This window comes from Bos mutus, chromosome 6 (genome assembly GCF_027580195.1).
Source record: "Bos mutus isolate GX-2022 chromosome 6, NWIPB_WYAK_1.1, whole genome shotgun sequence".
Classification (NCBI taxonomy): Eukaryota; Metazoa; Chordata; class Mammalia; order Artiodactyla; family Bovidae; genus Bos; species Bos mutus.
Genome location: NC_091622.1, coordinates 95,896,233 through 95,916,602, shown reverse-complemented (window position 1 = coordinate 95,916,602; position 20,370 = coordinate 95,896,233). Strand labels below are relative to the sequence as shown.

Sequence of the window (20,370 nt, the reverse complement as noted above, 5' to 3'; positions counted from 1 at the left end):
ATGCTTTGTTGTGTAGACTATATCTTTGCCACGGCAGCTGTTGCAGTTATGCTGGTTTGTACAGATAAAATCTTAGATAAAGTGTCTGTTCACACCTAGTCATTTACAAATGAGTCAATATTTGGCTTAAAAGACCAAAACTCAGACTCATGATGATCAGAGTCCACTTCTGCATTTTGTCAATTTTCATATCTTAAAAATGATTGGAGACCTCCTCTGAAGACTCCTGAGTTTGACATACCTTTTACAGGAAGTCCTACACGGAAAGAAACCAGCAAGGGCATGGACCAGTCGTGTGAGTGTAGATACCTTCTCTCCTTTGGCTGCAAATGCTCCCTGAAGCCTAGTCCAGGAAGACCTGTGCGAAAGAGGAAGGATCAAAGGAAGGAACAGGGAAACAACTCAGAAGAGAGAGAAAACTGTAGAGGGGTATGTAAATGACAAAGCTTTGGCAAGTGGAAGAATTTAGGAAGAGATGTAGCATTAGCAGTGCGGGAGCTTTTGAAATACTCAGACACTGAAGATCTAATAAGAAAACAATGAATCAAGGAAGTCTGCTCTCTCGGGAAACTACAAGCTATTTAGCTATTAAAATCAGTATCAGGGAAATGGATAGATATAAAGATAACTAGGGAGGATATTTTTAATTACTGAACTCCATAAAATAAAGTTTATAAAATTCTGGAAAACAGGCATCACCAACCCTTCTCCACCTATTCGAAAATTGTCAAGGCCTTTGTGCAGGGCAGAGAAGCCCTGGCAGGAGGGCATGCTTTTTCAGGCAGTTTAGACTCAGATGGGAAATAAGGATAACCCACAGGGTTCCTAGATGCCCCCACAAAGGCTCAAGATTTGTAAAATGCTCTTTTTTTTTCAGGGTGTTCACTTGGCTTACAGATAAACCCAGCCATGCTGCGATGGCCAGGTACACAGTGGAATAAATGGGATCCCTTAGCTCTGCTCTTAAACATAAAGTTTAAGGTGGGGTGCACATAAAGGAGGTGGGGGTGCAATCCTATGACCAAGGTATGCTTATAAAGAGAACTTCCTATATTCAGAGAATTCAGAGTATGGTGCAAATCGTTCTTAGGGTTTTTCTGGAGTAGTTTTTCAGCCTGTAATCTGTTAACCTGGAAAGAACCTGAAGGGAGTTTTATGCTGCCCTCATGGAAGGCAGAAGTTTTCCAGATGGCACTAGTGGTAAAGAACCCGCCTGCCAGTGAAGGAGACGTAAGAGACGCGAATTTGATCCCTGGGTCGGGAAGATCCCCTGGAGAAGGGCATGGCAACCCACTCCAGTATTCTTGCCTGGAGAATCCCATGGACATGCAGAGCCTGGCGAGCTCTAGTCCATAGGTTCGCAAAGAGTTGGACATGACTGAAGCGACTTAGCACCTGGAGGGCGTGGGGCTTCCCTTCAGATGGTAAATAATCTGCCTGCAATGCAGGAGACCCAGGTTTGATCCCTGGGTCAGGAAGATTCCCCTTGGAGGAGGGAATGGCCACACACTCCAGTATTCTTGCCTGGAGAATTCCATGGACAGAGGATCCTGGAGGGCCCCAGTCCCTGGGGTCACAAAGAGTTGGACACAACTGAGCAGCTAACATACATGGAAGGTATGAAGGAAGATAGTTCTGGAACCGCTAATATCAGGGAAACCACTGACTGAAACTGCCTGCATTTTAAGCAGGCATAGTGATAACCAGTTGCATGAATTATCTTAAACAGGAGGTCCTGGTAAGGAATGTGGAACTAACAAGATACCAATAACCGGAAGAGTTCAGGAAAAGTCAAAAGGAGAGCGGAAACACCAGCCTACATATGCTACCAACCTCCCAGAATCCTCCTCACTGGCTGCGTGATGCATGCGCTGCCAGGAAGGACCCCGATGGGCCAGCCAGAGGCAATTCAGAAACTAACCCTATCACCATAAAACCCGAGACTGCAGATCACATGGTAGAGCAGTTCTCCTGGGTTCCCTTACCTTCCTGTTCTCCACCTAGCTATCCTTCCCAATAAAGTCTCTTGCTTTGTCAGCAGGAAAGTCTCCCCAGACCATTCATTTCCGAGTGTTAGATAAGAGCCCACTTTCAGGCTGTGGAAGAGGTTTCCCTTCTTGCAGCACTAAGCTCGGCCACCTCTTTCAGCACAATCCCCAGGTGATATAGTGCCTATGGAGTCTCTTTTCTTTGCCTTAACAAAGAGTCCTATCCATTATCCTTGCTCAGAGTGGGCCTGGGCCCCAGGAGGTTGGTGGTCACGTGCTCTAGAGGGTAGAGGATGAATGGAGGCCGCTCAGCCTTGTTAGTATCAGACAACACTATTTCCAGCCCCACCTCCCATTCATCCCCCTTAACATTCTCCTTGCCCTGGAGCTCTCTTCAAATCGATATGTGCATTTCTTCAGGGTCTGCTGATTTTAGCTAGCAATTTGCAGGTTTAAGCCAACTCATACCGTTGTGTGATTGACAGAATCATTTCATGTTGGTTGTCTAGCTGGTAGAGTATTAGGGCATATGTGTGCATGCGTGCTAAGTCTCTTCAGTCGTATCCCACTCTTTGCAACCCCATAGACTGTAGCCTGCTAGGCTCCTCAATACATGGAATTCAGCAGGCAAGAATACTGGAGTGGGTTGCCATGCCCTCCTTCAGGGAATCTTCCTAACCCGGGGGTTACGTTTCCTGCATTGGCAGGCGGGTTCTTTACCACTAGTGCCGCCTGGGAAGCCCATTAGGGCATACAGTACAGTGGAATTTAGAAATTCTCGTAGAATTTAAAAACTTAGGCAGCAAGGAGACAAATGTGGATGAGAGGACCTTATAAAACCATACAATGTAAGACCTTTAAAGGTTTTACCAAGCAATTGATTCCTCTAGCCATCAAGCTAGTTGGTGAGTGGCCTGGGACTAGAGCCACAATCTAGGACCATTCCTTGGCACTAAGCAGCTTCCTTCCAGTGCAGGTCAGCCTGTCTGGGACTCTGCCCAGGTTCACACCCTCAACAACTTGTGCTGTTTTCAGCTAATCCAGCACTTTCGAATTCACAGATTTTCTACTTGTCAAAAAAAAAAAAAAAAAAAGGAATAATCTCACTTGAGCTGGACGGAGTGTGCTGCACAGTGTGCTGAGCGCCGAGATTCTGGGATGTGACCCAGACCCAGAACCAGGCTTGAAGGAGCTACCTTCCCCTGAGGAAACCAGCCTGCAGTGAAATAGGTGTTGAGAGTCCATCTTCCCTAATGCGCCCATAGAATTTTCTATTCTTAAATAATCAGCTTGGGAGATCAGAGAGCTTTTCCTTGTAGATGCAAATCTGAGATCTTATGAATGTTAGCCTGGGGAAGTCTTACCAAGGTGTGGGCAGGGCCAGGAAGCTAGATATGGATATATTATTTTGTTCTGATTGGCACTGAAATCCATCCCCAAGCTGTGTATGGAGCTTGTACTGAGGTAACATCCATCCTGAGAAAGGAGGGCTTTATATAATTCATCCTCCCTGATGGGATACTTTTTCCTACTTGGCACAGAGGCTCTTGCACGCTAAGAGCAGACTTCCTAAAGGGCACAAAGAAAATACGCCACTCAAAGAACCACCTTGTGTTCGTTACATCTGAATTAGGGTTTAAGCTGAGGCTTGAGAGGTAGTCAGGAGCCAGAAGGAGGAAAGGTTGGAGATCTGTGCTGAGAGATGGCACTTTATCCAAAAGGTCTATGTGGAGCCACTGAAGGATTTTTAGCAGTGAGGTGACAAGGTCCCAGGGGCATTTTAGCAAGAAAATACTGGCTGCTCAGTTCAGTTCAGTCGCTCAGTTGTGTCCGACACTTTGTGACCCCATGGACTGCAGCACACCAGGCCTCCCTGTCCATCACCAACTCCCTGATTCACTCAGACTCATGTCCATTGAGTCGGTGATGCCATCCACCCCATCTCATCCACTGTCGTCCCCTTCTCCTCCCGCCTTCAATCTTTCCCAGCATCAGGGTCTTTTCAAATGAGTCAGTTCTTTGCATCAGGTGGCCAAAGTACTGGAGTTTCAGCTTCAACATCAGTCCTTCTGATGAACACCCAGGACTGATCTCCTTTAGGATGGACTGGTTGGATCTCCTTGCAGGCCAAGGGACTCTCAAGAGTCTTCTCCAACACCACAGTTCAAAAGCATTAATTCCTCCATGCTCAGCTTTCTTTATAGTCCAACTCTCACATCCATACATGACCACTGGAAAAACCATAGCCTTGACTAGATGGACCTTTGTTGGCAAGGTAATGTCTCTGCTTTTTAATATGCTGTCTGGGTTGGGTATTGCATGTAAAGATGGGGTTATGCTGCCACAAGCTAAGGGACTACCATAAAGTAGGAGACTGAGAGCAGGTCCTTCTCTGATGTCTTCAGAGGGACCACAGGCTAGCCAACACTTGCATCTCAGACTTCTGGCCTCTAGACCCCAGAGGTCATACATTTCTGTAGAAGCCACTCAGTTGTGGTACTTTCCTACAGCTATCTTAGAAAACTAACCATGTGTCTCTTTTATGATTAAATTATATGTTAGTTGGTGTCTGCCATTAATTAGTGTTGTGCCATTAATTAAACCCCTCTAAACTCCTCTAATACAGAGGAGGTTTATAAAGGGATTAGGTAATCCTTCCTACATGTTACCTTGAACTCTGAGACTACTCATTCCCTTTTATTGCCAAACATCTTTTTAGGGTTCCATATTTTATTTGCTGATTACCCTCAACTGCATCGATCTTAATCAGTATAAAATGAATAAGGAACTTGAAAAGTTTGCACAAGTCAGTGAATGTTGTTAAATACATATCATGGAAATTGATGTGATCTAGATGTAAGATCCAAACCAAAGTGACATGGAATACATGGGCCAAATGGTAGAGTCAGAAAGGACTCTGGAGAAAATAATATAACCCTCATACGTGCATACACTCTCCGTGTATGTGTATGTGACATGTGTATGCGTATGTGACATGCATGTGTATGTGACAGGGCTAGAAGTTAAGATTTCATCTCCTGACCTGTAGTCAATTATTTCTCCTATACTGCTTGTTCAATGTTGAATTTCTCTTTGCACTGAATTGGTCTGAGGCCACCCCCAGGTTTTGAATGCAGATGCTAAAAGTCAAATGATAAAAGGCACTATTTTGCAGGAGTTCAAGAAAAGAGCTGTTATAAAAATAAATAGCAGCGGATGGGAGAGCAAGCACAAAGTCAATGCAAAGAGAAAAAAATATTTATTATCAAATCAGTCTCACTGGCTACTTCTCAGTCTCCTTTGCTAATTGCTTCTTAATCTCAAACACCCAGGGATCAGGGACTCCTTTATTTATTATCACTGCAGTGGTGACTTCCTTCAATCCCGTTGCTTTAAAATCCTCGGCTACCTGGTGACGTCCCCATTTGCAGGATAAGAATATATATATATATATACACACATATTCTTTTTCAAACAAGCTATTGAATATAGTTCCCTGTGCTATATAGTGGAGAAGGAAATGGCAACCCACTCCAGTATTCTTGCCTAGAAAATTCCGTGAACAGAGGAGCCTGGTGGGTAGCCGTCCATGGGGTCGCATAGAGTCAGACATGACTGAAGTTGGAGAAGGAACTGGCAACCCACTCCAGTGTTCTTGCCTGGAGAATCCCAGGGACAGAGGAGCCTGGTGGGCTGCCGTCTATGGAGTCGCACAGAGTCAGACACGACTGAAGCGACTTAGCAGCAGCAGCAGCAGTGCTGTACAGGGACCTATAAATAGTAGGTTCTTGCTGTTTATCTATATTTTATATGTACATACTGTATGTATCTGTTCATCCCAAACTCCTAATTCATCTCTCACCTTTGACTTCTTAACCTTAAATAAGCTTCCTGTGATATAAACTCCTGGTTCCACAAAACTGGGTCCACCCTTTACTGTCCCCTGGGACCCAGACTTGCACATACTCCACCTCCACTTGGATGGTCATGTCCAAAAAATGAAAACAAAAACACTTCTGATTTTCCCATCAGCAGTAGTCGTTGGTGCTAGTCACCAAATACTTCCATGTCTCGAATTCTTAGGCATGTCCTGGGTTGCATTTCCCATCATCTTTGAAGTTAGGCAGAGGCCGGTGGTGGCTTTGTCTGGTGAAATGTGAGGGGAAGTGACTTCATTTCCCAGCAGGCGCTTGAGAAACCAGAGTACAGTTCACTAAGCTCCCTTCCCCGACCTTACCCTAGGAATTTCTTCCCTCTGGCTCGTCCCAAGTTCTATCCTTTCATAATAAACGGGTGATTTAGTAAGTAAATATGTCTCTGAGTTCTGTGAGCTGCTCTAGCAAATTAGTCAAACCCAAGGGGGAGGCTGTGGAAATTTTCAAAATATAGCCAATAGGTCAGAAATACAGGTAATAGCCCGTACTTGTGATTGGCATCTGAAGTAGGGGAGGCGGGAGGTCTTATAGGACTGTGCCCTTAGCCTATGGGATCTAACTCAGAGTTCAGCTGAGTTGTAGGACCTCCAGTTAGCATTGGAGAATTGCTTGGTAAGTGTGGGAAGAACCCCCCTCCACATGATGAATTAGTGATCGTAACTGTTTCTCCTAAGCACCAAACCCCTCCCCAAGGCTTCCGTTAGTTTGTTATAACATGTATGGAATTTGACTGTGATATGTAACGTGTGTGTGTTGCGTGTTCAATCATGTCCAGCTATTTGTGACTCCATGACTGCAGCCCACCAGGCTCCTCTGTCCATGGAATTTCCCAGGCAAGAATACTGGAGTGAGTAGCTATTTCCTTCTCCAGGGGATCTTCCCAACCCAGGGATCGAACCTGCATCTCTTGTGTCTCCTGCATTGGCAGGCAGATTCTCTTACCAAGAAGCTACCTGCTATATGCTAGCTTCTCTGTTAACTCTTGATACAATAAACATATTTACTTAGAGTGATCTTATGCACTGGAAACCATTCTCACTCTTAATGAAGTGTTAGAGAAGCCATGGCATAGAGATGTTAGCACCTTGTTTATGTCACAAAACTGAGTGGCACAACTCAGATTTATCTATGTCAGACTCTAAATTCACGTTCTTAATTGGTCGATGATTTTGCTCCATAGATTATGAAGATTTCAAAGATATAAGAACAATTGATTTTGGCAATTTTAAAAATAAGTCTTCATGCTATCCTATGGGTGAATAAATTCAGACCTTTGGCAGCACAGGATTCAGAGCTCACTGCACAGTGGTGCCCGCAGACTAGAGATGGATGTCAGCGTTGCCTGGATACCGGTCTGGCAGGGAATGACAGCATTCCCACACGATCCTGGTCCACTCTCATTTTCATCACTGACCGGCATGAAGATCAAAAAGGTCGCAAAACTGATGTGGCATAACATGCAAAACATTTCTGTTTTGTTGCAATAAGGAATAAAACCTGGGGATTCCCTGGCAGTCCAGTGCTTAGGATTCCAAGCTTCCACTGCTAAGGGCCCGGGTTCAAACCCAGGTCGGGGAACTAAGACCCCACAAGCAGTGGGGTGCAGATGAAAAGAGAGAAAAAAAAAAAAGGAATAAAACTAAATCAGATGAAGCTTGACTGGCTGAAGCTAGGTTCAAAACTCACTCTTATAAATGCAAGGAGAGAGAATGTGTCTTACAAAAGCTCAGATAAAGGGCCCCAGGGATTTAAACTCACCTCTCTCGCCACTGGACCCATAGTGTGGCATCACGCAGATGCTCTTAGCAGCCATCTCAGTCTCACTTAGAAAAATCCTGGGGCTTCCCTGGTGGTTCAGTGGTCTGGCTTCCAAAGCTTCCAAAGCAGAGCGGGTGGGTTCGATCCCTGGTAGAGGAACAAAGCTCTTGCATGCCACGTGATTCACTTTGCGGAACACCTGAAACTAACACAGCATTGTAAATCAAGTGTACTCTACTAAAAATTTAAAAATAATAATGATAACATCTAAAAAAAAAAGAGAAAAAATCCTGCATCTGGATATAGGACTAGAGGTTTTTGACCATCCTGCTAAACCACATCTGTAGTTTTGTCATCGTATTATTTTGTCATCTTATTGTCTTTGCTTCTGAGGCTTTAAGGGGGACATTGATAAACTCAGGAGCACCAAAAAGGCAGCGGTAAGGATAGTGATGTTTCAGGAATCCAAGACATGTAAAATTGTGGCTGGACCCAGAGCCAGAAGGGAAAACTTGGTGAGAAATAACCTCCATCAGAAGCTTTCAGTCTATTGTGTTACAGGAATAATTAGGGCCCCACATTGAAAATCACAAGGACACAGACTTCAAGTCAATGAAAAGAATTTTCTAATGAACAAATATTGTCCTGTGTTCCTAATGGTTTCAGGAGGTATTCTCATGGATGGTAATAGAACCATACCCCTGCCTTCAAAGTGCTCACTGACCAGTCAGAGAGACAGCTCACTGACTTGTTGACCTGCTTAAATGCAAAGCTTTGAAGTTGCTGGAGAAGTCAGCACTGGCCCAGGGCAAGGAGTAATTGATTCTCCCTAGGTGGTCAGGGACACTTCACCGCCATGATCATTAAGCATAACTTGGAACCACAAGTATGGGTTTTGCAGGGGAATACATGCAAGGGAAGCATTCCCAGGAGAAGCTGGTAAGGGAGTTCAGGATATCATATGAAGACGGGAGGGAGTGTGTGACTGTTAGTTGCTCAGTTGTGCCTGACTCTGTGCTACCATCCAAGCTCTTCTGTCCATGGAATTCTCCAGGCAAGAATACTGGAGTGGGTTGCCATTCCCTTCTCCAGGGGATCTTCCCAATCCAGGGATCGAACTTGGATCTCCTGCATTGCAGGCAGATTCTTAACTATCTGAGCCACTAGGGAAGCCCAAAGATGGGAAGGAGCCAAGCAAGAGTGAAGTCCCAGATTCAGCCTGAGCTCTGAGGCATAAATGACACCTCAGTCTTTGTCCTCCTTGAAGCGAGATCTGCAGTTTCACACCAGTCTGTCACTGGTAATGGACTTCCCTGATGGACAAGCAAGAGGAGGGGATGAAACTCCCCAGTGTACCAGGAAATACAGGTCATCTCCAGGGTCATGAGTGCTGGGAGGGAGGAGGAAGCCACCAGCAGCAGAGCAGGCAGAAACTGGAGCAAGGTTGTGAGATACAGTTAAAGGATCTCGTGGTTCTGGCAATCTGGTTTCACTCTCAGAGTTCTCTCTCAGAGTCATGTGAAAGTGAAAGTCGCTCAGTTGTGTCCATCTCTTTGTGAGCCCATGGACTGTAGCTGCCAGGCTCCTCTGTCCATGGGATTCTCCAGGCAAGAATACTGGAGTGGGTTGCCATACCCTTCTCCAGGGGATCTTTCCACCCCAGGGATCGAAGCTGGGTCTCCTGCATTGCAGGCAGATTATTTACCATGAGCTCCAGGGAAGCCCAGACACATGAAAGGGAGCTAGCCAAAGAATCAGCTGAGTGAAGGTACAAAAGTGATGTGGGCTTAGAAAAGTAGACTCAGTATTTCTCAACACAAAGGGTGAACACAACAGAAGCCAAAAAGGCAAAAGAGCTAGGGGGTAGACTTTTGTGGCGCCAAGTGAAGAAAATTCTACCTGGATCAGGAGACACAAGAATCTCAAGTAATTCGAAGAAAAAGTACTGCCGTATGTTGATGCGCAATGGAGGCTGATTATGGAAGGCCGGTCAGGATTCCAGGGTGCCTTGAGGGTTTCCGAGGCAGGAATTAATGGATGCATACTTCGTTCTCTGACAGATTTTCTCAAACTTTCCTGGTTCAGAACTCAAGGTTTAGAATCTCTAGTCTAAATTAAACATCACCAATCTTTTGCCTGAGCAGAACTTTGTGTATCAGCACACTTCTGAATCTGCTATAAAGCTTTAGGGAGGTACCTGACCTGGGTGCCCAGGAGCTGTCACGGATGTACAGAGCAATATGTCATAGGTCTCGGGTACTCGGACGCATGTCATAGGACATGGCAGGGAGATTAAAGGACTGGTGGCCATGATTTGGGTGCTGTGATTGGTCGGAATAAACTTTCCAGAAACCAATTTGAGAAGATCCCAGTATCAGTATGCATGTGTGCTAAGTCACATCGGTCATGTCCGACTCTTTGTGACCCTATGGACTGTAGTCCACAGGCTCCTCTGTCCATGGGATTCTCCAGGCAAGAATACTGGAGTGGGTTGCCATTTCCTCCTCCAGGGCATCATCCTGATCCAGGGATCGAACCCAGGTCTTAAGTTCCCGCTTTGGCAGGTGTGTTCTTTATCACTAGTGCCACCTGTGAAGCCCTCATTATGCATAGCTGGGTACCCAACTATGGAGGACCAGGCCTAGGGTGAGAGGAGTGGGTGAGTAGGGCACCTTGGGCACACAAGGAGCTTCATGTTCAGGGTCATGGAAGTATGAATGAAGTCCTCCTTACATTTTGCACCCTGGGGCCTCACTTCCCTGACCCTGGTTCTGATCATCAGTCACCCCAAAACTGAGTGGTGGTGGCTCATGAGCCTGTGGATAAGTAATCTGGGGTGATCCAAGCTCGGAGGTTCTTCTGCTGGTCCAGGCTGGACTTGTCCATGTGTCTGTGGTTTGGCTGGTTGATGATGGCTGGAATGTCTAGGATGACTGGACCCTCACACTCTGTGGTCTGTCATCCACTGATTTGTTCACATGGACATCTGAAGTTTCCAAAGAAGTGTAAGACAGAGCTTTTAAAGCCTCTGCATGTATCAGCTTTGCTGTTGTCCCAACAGTCAAAGCAAATCACAAGTCCATTATGAAAGGGTGGAGAAACTGATTCCATCTCTCGATGGGAAGAATGGCAAAGTCATTTTGCAAAGCTGCATGCATCTAGGGAAGGGACAATTTTGTTGCCATTTTTCCGTTTACCAAAATCTCATGTGCAGAGGAAAGGGACATGGTTTCTCTCCTATAGTCAAGGGAGCTGTGGAAGTCTTTTAAGCCATGGAGTCATGATCAGATTGAGTGGTAAGAGATGTCTCTGTAGCAGCTGGAGGAAAAAAGGAAGATTGGTGACAGGAGATGGAAGGTATGAAACTGTTGGGTGAAGGTGAAAAATGGTGAAACCTTGTGCCAAGAGAGCAGCAGGGAGGATGGAGGAGAGAGGACTGGATCAGGAATGTTTAACACTTAGAGTGAACGAGTATGGAAGCTATCACCGGTTGGAGAAGGAAACTGTGGGATTAGAGATTGAAGCCACTTCCGGGTCAGGGTTTCCAGTCTCAGTTGAGCTCTCAATGCTTCCTCCTTCCTGTGGTCGGCTCAATCATCACGTTTTAAAAAGAATTCTTCTTCATGTTCTTTTCCATTGTGGTTTATCACAGGGTATTCAATACAGTTACTTATGCTCTACTTTGCTATTTATCCATCCTACATATAACAGCTTGCATCTGCTAACCCCAGACTCCCAATCCATCCATCCTTCCCCCACCCCTCAGCCTTCACTCTCAAAACCCCTTCCACCCTCACTCCTATTCACTCTCAGCTGACGACCTTGCCTCCTGATACACCAAGAAAATGAGGTCAACGGGGAAGCCCCAACCCAGCTTCCTCCATCTACTCCCCATCCTCCTTTCTAACTTACCTTCATTCACATCCACTGTGACTCCTTGCCAGGGCTGTCTGAGAACACTCTTTTCCCGTCCATGGTTAAGACCTCTTCCTGTGATTTTCATCCTGTTTCCTCTGCTCTCCTTGAATCTCGTTTCATCTCCTTTTACAAAAGTTTATCATTCCTGTTGTACAGTTTGAGTATTATCAGGACAGAGATATTAAATGTATTATAATATATGGTGGAGGCACATTTTCAAGATTTCTGTTGTGTGTAGAGCTGGCAAGGAGTCAAGCACTTTAAAACCAGTTTGGACATTTTGTACAAATAAAGTGTTGAAAGTGTTAGTCACTCAGTTGTGTCCACCTCTTTGGGACCTCACAGACTGTAGCCCGCCAGTTTTCCAGGCAAGAATACTGGAGTGGGTAACCATTCCCTTCTCCAGGGCATCTTTCTGACCCAGGGATGGACCGAACTCCGTTCTCCTGCATTGCAGACAGATTCTTTACCATCTGAGCCACCAGGGAATCCCTAAGGCCATCCATAACGAAGTTCTTTTGTTTCAGGTTCCAACTTCGAAACTGCATTAAATGAGTTAATTCTCCTCTGAGTGTGCACACCCTATATTCCTTCTGGGTAACTCTGGTGGTATTTTACCTGAAACAATAAACTGTCAGTGAGAAGCTCTGGGGCCCAAAAGAGATGGAAATGCTGGAAGAAGATCAGAGAGTAAGGACAGACATGACTGAGGGAGTGGGAGGGATTCATTTATGTGGAAACATGAAAGCAGAACTAACTAGGTAGTGACTAATGAGATGATAACTGTCTACAGACACCCCTGTGTGTGAAGTGAATGCCAACAAGTCATCGCTTCGTTCAGCACAAAGATACGATCTGATCAGTAACACGGTGGACAAAAAAAGAAAAACAGAGCATTCTTAATTACAGTCACAGGAGGAAAAAAAGAGTAGAGATTGACATGATATCAAGAAGGCTGCTTCCTTTCTTTGAGGACAACTCACATTCATTCACTCATTCATTCATTCACCAAAAAACTTGAAATACTTAAAGATCTATAAAGAAGCCACCTCTTCAGGTTTCCTGGCTCAGCAGGTCCCAGCCTCGAACTTTTCCTTCATTTCCTGAGGGGTCTTCCTGAGTCCTCTCCATTCAACGTTCAGCCAAGAAATTATTGCTAAAAAGCCCCGTACCAGTAGCATCTCGATGTATAATTTAACTCATCTCAGGGAAAAATATCCACGGCAGGATCGGCATTGCATTCCGGTTGACTGTTGGTCCTAGAAGCATGCCAGCTTAGAGGGATGAAGGTTCAGTGGGAGGGAGGTCACCACCACTGTAAAAGCTCACCAAGGGTTGTGTCCCAATCAGCACACTGCTCACAGTTCTCCCTGAAACAAATTCTCCCCTTCTTCCACGTGACACTGACCTACCCCTACAGCCTCCATCTTCATGGGTTACCAGGGCCAGTGCAAGGCCCGTGTCAAAGCAGACGTACTGACAGTATGCCTCTTCTGGGGAAATTCATCAGCAGCATCACTGAAGCAAAGGAAATGGCCTTTTCACAATGACCCATTCATTCAATTAACCCACATGAAGTCAGACATGGTGTCAGACTTCATGAAGTCAGAAAGCTTAAAGCTGGTCTCACAAAGAATGCCCAAGATATGGACTCAGTTTCAAGGAGGTGTCTGAGGGCTTCTTGCACCACCAGATACAGTGGGATACGAATTGCGTTGCACAGTTTTGGTGCCTAAAAACCTGTGAGGAATGATGGTAATGCAGGGTCATTGGAGTCAGGAAAGAGTTGGACGTTCAGAAACTATTTGAAGGAGGAACCCAAGAAAGCTTAGTTAATTCTGGTTGGAATTGTTTAGTCACTCAGTCATGCCCAGCTCTTTTTGACCCCATGGACTCCTCTGTCCATGGGATGTCCCAGGTAAGAATACTGGAGTGGGTTGCCATTTCCTTTTCCAGGGAATTTTCCTGACCCAGGAATCGAACTCGAGTCTCCTGCATCTCCTATCTTGGCAGGCAGATTCTTTACTACTGAGCCACCTGGGAAGCCCGTTAATTCTGGAGGGATGCGGATTAAAGGTGGAAAATCACTAACTGTATTAGGCCAAGTACAGGGAAAGTGTGCCTGAGAACCCTGTGCTAGCTCCCGGGGACAGCTTCCAGAGAGGTGGAGGGCCTCCTGAAAGACGGGGCAACCTGCTCCCAGCATCTTGAATGGAATGGGACTGGGAACCATGGATAAAGCATGGATTGATGAACTTTTGGAGTTCTTTGTTTAAAAAATTTAATTGAATTTATAGTTCATTTACCATGTTGTGTTAGTTTCAAGTGTCTCACAAAGTGATTCAGGAATACATACGCCTTCTTATAAAAACAAATTATTTATTTGGCTATCTCAGTCTTTGTTGTGGCATGGGGATCTCTAGTTGCAGCATGTGGGATCTAGTTCCCTGACCAGAGATTGAACTTGCATCCCCTGCATTGGGAGCGCTGAGTCTTATCCACTGGACTACCAGTGGGTAAGTCTTATCTCCAGTGGATAAGTCTTATCCACTGGACCACCAGTCAATTCAATATACATGGAAGTCCCCATATGTATTCTTTTTCAGATTCTTTTCCACTAAAGGTTATTACAAGATACTGAATATAGGGACTTCCCTGGCGGTCTAGTGGTTAAGACTCTGAGCTCCCAACGCAGGGACCAGATTCCATCCCTGATCAGGGAACTAAGATACCACATGCCACATGGCATGGCCCCCAAAATGAATATAGTTCCTTGTGCTATATAGTAGGTCTTTTTTATCTATTTTATACCTAGTAGTGTGCAGAATTACCAACTATCAAAGAAGAAAATGAGAATTAGATGTTGAAGGGGTCTTTATCCCCATCAAGTGGTGGAAGAAGGCAATGCTAAAAAAGTCGGCTATGAATTAAAATTTTCTAAGCTGCAGAAAGGCTGGAAGCTATTACATTTGAATCTACGGTTTGAAAGCCTTTATTTCAATAGCGCACAATCACAAATTTGGAGCTTTTTTTGTTTTTATATATTTCATATTAGTTATCCCCTGATTTCTACTTCTAGTTAGATCTGCCAATTCCTTCAGCGTTCATTGCCGACGACTGTATCGCTGGAGAAATGCTGCCACCTTGTGGGCGAAGTGGAAAGATGCTCTGAGGGCAAGCAACACACGGTTAAGCTTTGCCAGGAGGAAAATTGTGAAGCTGGCAGAACTAACCTTTGACATTTCTGTCTTCCTTTTTGCAGGAAAATGGCATACACTATTTTGTAACTGTAGTTTGATTAGTTCTGTGTTGTTGTTGTTCAGTTGCTCAGTCGTGTCCAACTCTGCAACCCCACGGACTGCCGCACACCAGGCTTCCCGTCCTTCACCAACTCCCGCAGTTTGCTCAAACTCAGTCCATAGATTCAGTGATGCCATCCAACCCTCTCATCCTCTGTCGTCCCCTTCTCCTCCTGCCCTCAATCTTTCCCAGCATCAGGGTCTTTTCCAATGAGTCAGTTGTTTGCATCACGTGGCCCAAGTATTGGAGCTTCAGCTTCAGCATCAGTCCTTCCAATGAATATTCAGGATTATTTCCTTTAGGATGGACTGGTTTGATGTCCTTGCTGTCCAAGGGACTCTCAAGAGTCTTCTCCAACACCACAGTTTGAAAGCACCAACTCTTCAGCACTCAGCCTTCTTTATGGTCCAACTCTCATGAATGTGTTAGCTTCACTTTCCTTATCTGTAGCCATAATGACATTTATAGAACACAATTATTATTTTCTCTATTTTTTGCCTTCTTTCTTACAAGAGCTTCTTGTCTTTTTCATCTCCAAAACAGAAAAAAAAAAAGTGCCCTGTTTACATTAATTCACACTAATGTGTAACTGCTGTGCTGTTTTATAATTATACTGCTGCTATTTAGCGACTGCGTTGTGTCCAACTCTTTGTGACTCCATGGACCCCAGGCTCCTACGTCCTTGGAATTTTCCAGGCAAGAATACTGGAGCAGGTTGTCATTTCCTCCTCCAGGGGATCTTCCCGACCCAGGGATTTATCTCAAGTCTCCTGGTTGGCAGATGGATTCTTTACTACTGAGCCAAGGGGGAAGCCCTTGCTCTGGATTTTCTGGGAAACATTCTGCCCTCCCAGCAGCCAGCAGGGGGAGGCTGCCGCTTTCTCTGGGAAGGAAGCTGGGCTCCAGCCTGGCAGGTCCTTGGCCCCATCCCAGTCTACAAATCCTCCTCCCTGTAAGTCTTAGCTTTGCCTTGCTTCAGTTTACAATCTTAAGAACAATGGAATCATAGATGCTTCAGCCTGAGAGGGACCAGCCCTATTTACAAATGTATCTCTCAGAAAACACTTAGAAGGCTTTCTTGAGTTTTAGTAAATGCAGAAGAAAGAGCACTTAGAGAACGAGGCCATTTCTGTGTCAGCTGTCATTGATGAGACGTGAGGAGTATTTTTAGATGGGATTTCCAAAACGTCTCTGAAGAGTACTTTGGAAAGTTCAGAGTCATAGGTGAGGTGGGTGGATAGCGTGGCAGTGCTGCTACCTGCTTCCTGGTTGTTGTGTTATGTTGTGACACATGGAGGGCAATACCTTCCGGGAGTGGAGACCTGATCTCCGTCATCACCTTGGGTTCCTACTTTGTTTCCGAAAGATATTCGGAATATCTCGAGATGCCCACAGGGGCAGCTTCCCATCAGCCCGTCACTCAGGAGTCCCGCAGGGGAGCCTGCCTCAGATAGCTCCTTCCAATTAATTACAAATGTAGTTTGCCTCTCACTCAATTCCCTCTCTCCGCAGCACTTCCGGCTCCTTGGAAACATTTCGGTCAGAGGCGGGTCTTCCGGCAGGCGGTATGGACAGTTCCTTTTCCATGATGCCAGAGGCGGGGGAAAGGTCCACTGACGGGAGCAGGCATGGAAAACGTCTGCACACCCCCCACGTGCTCACCAACACCAGGGACCAGTGACCAAGGCATTTCCTCTTTTCCAGTGTTTTGGGACGTGCTCAGTCGCTCCGACGTGTCTGACTCTTTGCAACCCCATGAACTGTATAGCCCACCAGGCTTCTCTGTCCACGGATTTCTCCAGACAAGAATACTGGAGTGGGTTGCCATTCCTTATCCAGGGAATCTTCCCAACCCAGGGATCAAACCTGGGTCTCCTGCGTCTCCTGCTTTGGAAGGTGAGTTTTGTTGTTGTTGTTGTTGTTTTTTGGAAGGTGAGTTGTTTTTTTGTTTTTTCCACACCACTGCGCCACCTGGGAAGCCCACAAAGAGGGAGACTGCTTTGGGATAGAATTACTTTAAGTGAGTCTGGACCTTCCAGGCACTGTAGAACTTGTCTCTGTTTTCTCCTAATGCCTTTGAGTCCCTGATGCTGGTGTGTGGCGTGTTCGGGAATTGCCCGAGCTCTGATAAGATTTCCAGAAGCTCTGCCCTCTGTTTGCTCTCTTCTGTCTCCGGATGAACCAGGAGGAAGTAAATAATTGCTTACTTTGAAATCGTACATTCAGGGAACACTTTAGATGACCATGAAGAGCTTACTAAGGTTCAAGAGTCTTGATTTTAACCCGAGACCTGCTGCCAATGTGTTCTATGGCTTCAGGAATTCACTGGGTTTCTGAGTTCTCTCTTTCACCCCTTCATATGTAGAATTGTTAAACAGAGCCTATCTATCCTTCTTTTTTTGGAAAATATTAGCTGCTTCTTTTAAGAAATGCAGTTCGGATATTTCAAGTGTCTATCACTTGCCTGAAAACACTGTAGTGGACCGCTGGGGTGCGGTTTAGCACTGGGAGATGCTAAACCAATAACCAAAACCAATAATTTGATGATGAGGGTGTTATTCCCATTTTACACATAAGTAAACTGAGGCTTGGAGAAGTTAATCAAATCATACAAGGGCCACCAAGCTTGAAACACAAGCCGATTTGATATCAAAGGCTATATCCTTCGTCCCATATTTGCTGCAAAAATGATTGAAATATGATTTCTGTCCCCAAGGGGCTTTCAGCAAAGAATGGGTGTTAGTACACATGCAACAGCTACAATCCACGGAGGAGTCTTAAATTCTGCATAACAGGAAAAAAGCGCAGGGCTGTGGGAGAACTATGAAAGCAACTGTTACTTAGGGTTATGTTTGGGTCTGTGTTATTCATAGCGTTGTTACCATAGTTACAGCTTAACCCTCTCATAATTGTGAATTAAAAGCCACACAGATGTCTATGAGGATACCCTGACCCTAACTGGTAAATCCATGCCACTGTTGCTGCTGCTAAGTCACTTCAGTCGTGTCCAGTTCTGTGCAACCCCATAGACGGCACTCCACCGGCTCCCCCGTCCCTGGGATTCTCCAGGCAAGAACGCTGGAGTGGGTTGCCATTTCCTTATCCAATGCATGAAAGTGAAAAGTGAAAGTGAAGTCGCTCAGTCGTGTCCGACTCTTTGTGACCCCATGGACTGCAGCCCACCAGGCTCCTCCGTCCATGGGATTTTCCAGGCAAGAGTACTGGAGTGCTGGCGTCAGAGATATTCAGGGAGTGGCAGGGGTTCCAGCAGCCACAGTGCTTTCTCCCTGGCTCTACCCTGCCCCTTCCACCCCAGGTCCACGATTTACCCTCTTTGTGGCTCAATGAGCTCCTACAGGAACCAGGGCGGCTCAGAGCTCGTCCTGCCTGTACTGAAGGTTAAGCGAACACCATTCCCCAAATGTGGAAATGAAAGATTTCCAAAGTCCCATGGCAACATTCTGTAAGGAACCAAACACTCCTGCTCGCAGAGGTTAACCCTCAAATCCCCGATACTTATTCTCTGAAGCTCTAGGAGAGAGTGCTTACTTCATCCAGAGATGAGGGATCTGGCCCCATATAAACAAACCAAGTTACAACTGTGTGACCAACATATTTCGCTTATAAAGCTCAACTAAGGGGCTTTACATGCTGGACCTGCAGCCCAGTGATGGGTGTTCCCGCCAGACCAAAAGCAAAGTCATGTGATTTTTAGATGCTGCCTTCTTGGGATTGGGCCCACCAGCTTCCACAGCTCCGGAAGGCTGCTCCGGCTGGAACACCTGTAGCCAGCGCACGGGGATTCAGAAGCACTTGTTCCAGCCTAAGCCTTGCCAAATGTCTTTACACCGCAGAAATGGCATGAAATCTGGCCTTTGAAGAGGGCAGGGGGCTCCCAGCTTGCATCACATTCTTCCAGGCTTAATCTACTCAACAACCAAAGTGGAAACAGCTTCCCCCATCCCCCAACTCACGCCCATCATGGCCAACCGAGTGTACGATAGAATCTACTGTTGCCATAGAGCAGGCTTCAGGGGTGACTAACTCTGCCCCATGTTCCTCCAGAGAACTTTCCAGAATTTTACTGAGGGCATGATTTGGGGGGACAACTGTTCTTTCCCCAAAAGGAGAATAATCTGCACCAGGGAAAAAGGAGAAGCTTTGAGCAACACTGACAGTTTAGTTCATGTTTATCTTTCAGTTGCTTCTTCGATTCAGCAGAACCGGTAGGACATTACGGATGTGGTACCATAATACAACACAGGTGGTCCTGGAACTTCTGTTACAGCTATGATCCTGTCCCTTCCAGAGGGGGCCAGCCAGAGGGGTGGCCACATAGCATCTTCAGTGCATCTCTCTGTGACTTTATTCCTGGGAGCAGAAAGTGGGGGAAGGCAGCTTGGGGCTGACTTCACAAAGCGTGGCTGGGTGAGTGTTCCGAATTGGTTCCAGAAAAGGTGGAGGCCAGCCTGTGCTTCAGGCTTTCTTGCCTCCATCAGCCAGGCCCCTGGAGGAGGACTTTTCAAAGACAAGTGGCAAGTGTCATCTAGAACAGGGATCCGTGACCTGTTAGGAACTGGGCGGCAGGCAGTGAGCCAGTGAAGCTTCCGCTGTATTTACAGCCACTCTGCATCACTCACATTACCGCCTGAGCTCTGCCTCCTGTCAGATCAGCAGCAGCATTAGATTCTCGTAGAAGCCCGAACCCTACTGTGAAATGGGCATCCAAAGGATCTAGGGTGCATGCCCCTCGTAAGAATTATCCAGAAACCATCCACCCTGTGGAGCCATCCATCCCACTCTGTGGAAATACTGTCTTCCATGATCTGGTTCCTGGTGTTCGAAAAGGTAATAGACCTCTGATCTAGTGTTCAATAGTTTTTTCATGCTAAATTCATCATTTCCATAACTATTTCTAACAAGAGCCCGTTGGCTGTCTCACTTGTCTCATTCTCATTTCCTTTATCCTGTCTCTTCTTCCTTTGGAGGTAAGATGATAGAGTATACAAGAAGAGACTTGGTCCTGGCTGTTCTCTCCCAGAAACTCTGATTGAGGAGTAAGCAAGAAAAATGTCATTTAAAATTATTTCAGTTATTTATTAGAAATGGGGAGTTGGATTTACCTTTGGGGCATACTATCCTTTTGTCCTGGGCAAAACTAAAACCCAACAGTAATACTTAATTGGTAGTGCGGTTTCATTTTGAAAAGTAGCCATCATTGTTTTTTGAAGAAAAGCTAAACGCAGTGAAGCAACTCTAAAGTGAGAAATGAAATGTTCTGTTGGTAATGCAGTTCAGTGAAGGTTACTATACTAACACTGCATCTCTTATTTCTCTCTGTGTTGAGTATGCTTTGAAGGGAGAGCATCTGGTGCCCAGCGGGCACTTAATATATATGTGCTGACCGATGGCTTAACTGGCTATGACTTTAGAACTTGCAGGGTTTCCTTTTTTCTAGATTGGTGGGTTTC

The 20,370-nt window shown here is 45.7% G+C and overlaps 1 long non-coding RNA gene across 1 annotated transcript in view; it reads left to right on the top strand.

The window, feature by feature from the left end:
* The first annotated feature begins 16,479 nt into the window (after positions 1 to 16,479).
* The window catches only part of LOC138988235 (uncharacterized), a 60,600-nt gene continuing 56,709 nt past the window's right edge, over positions 16,480 to 20,370 (top strand). Inside the window, exon 1 of the long non-coding RNA XR_011464531.1 lies at positions 16,480 to 16,795. This is a non-coding gene — a long non-coding RNA (uncharacterized lncRNA). The remainder of the gene's footprint in view (positions 16,796 to 20,370) is intronic.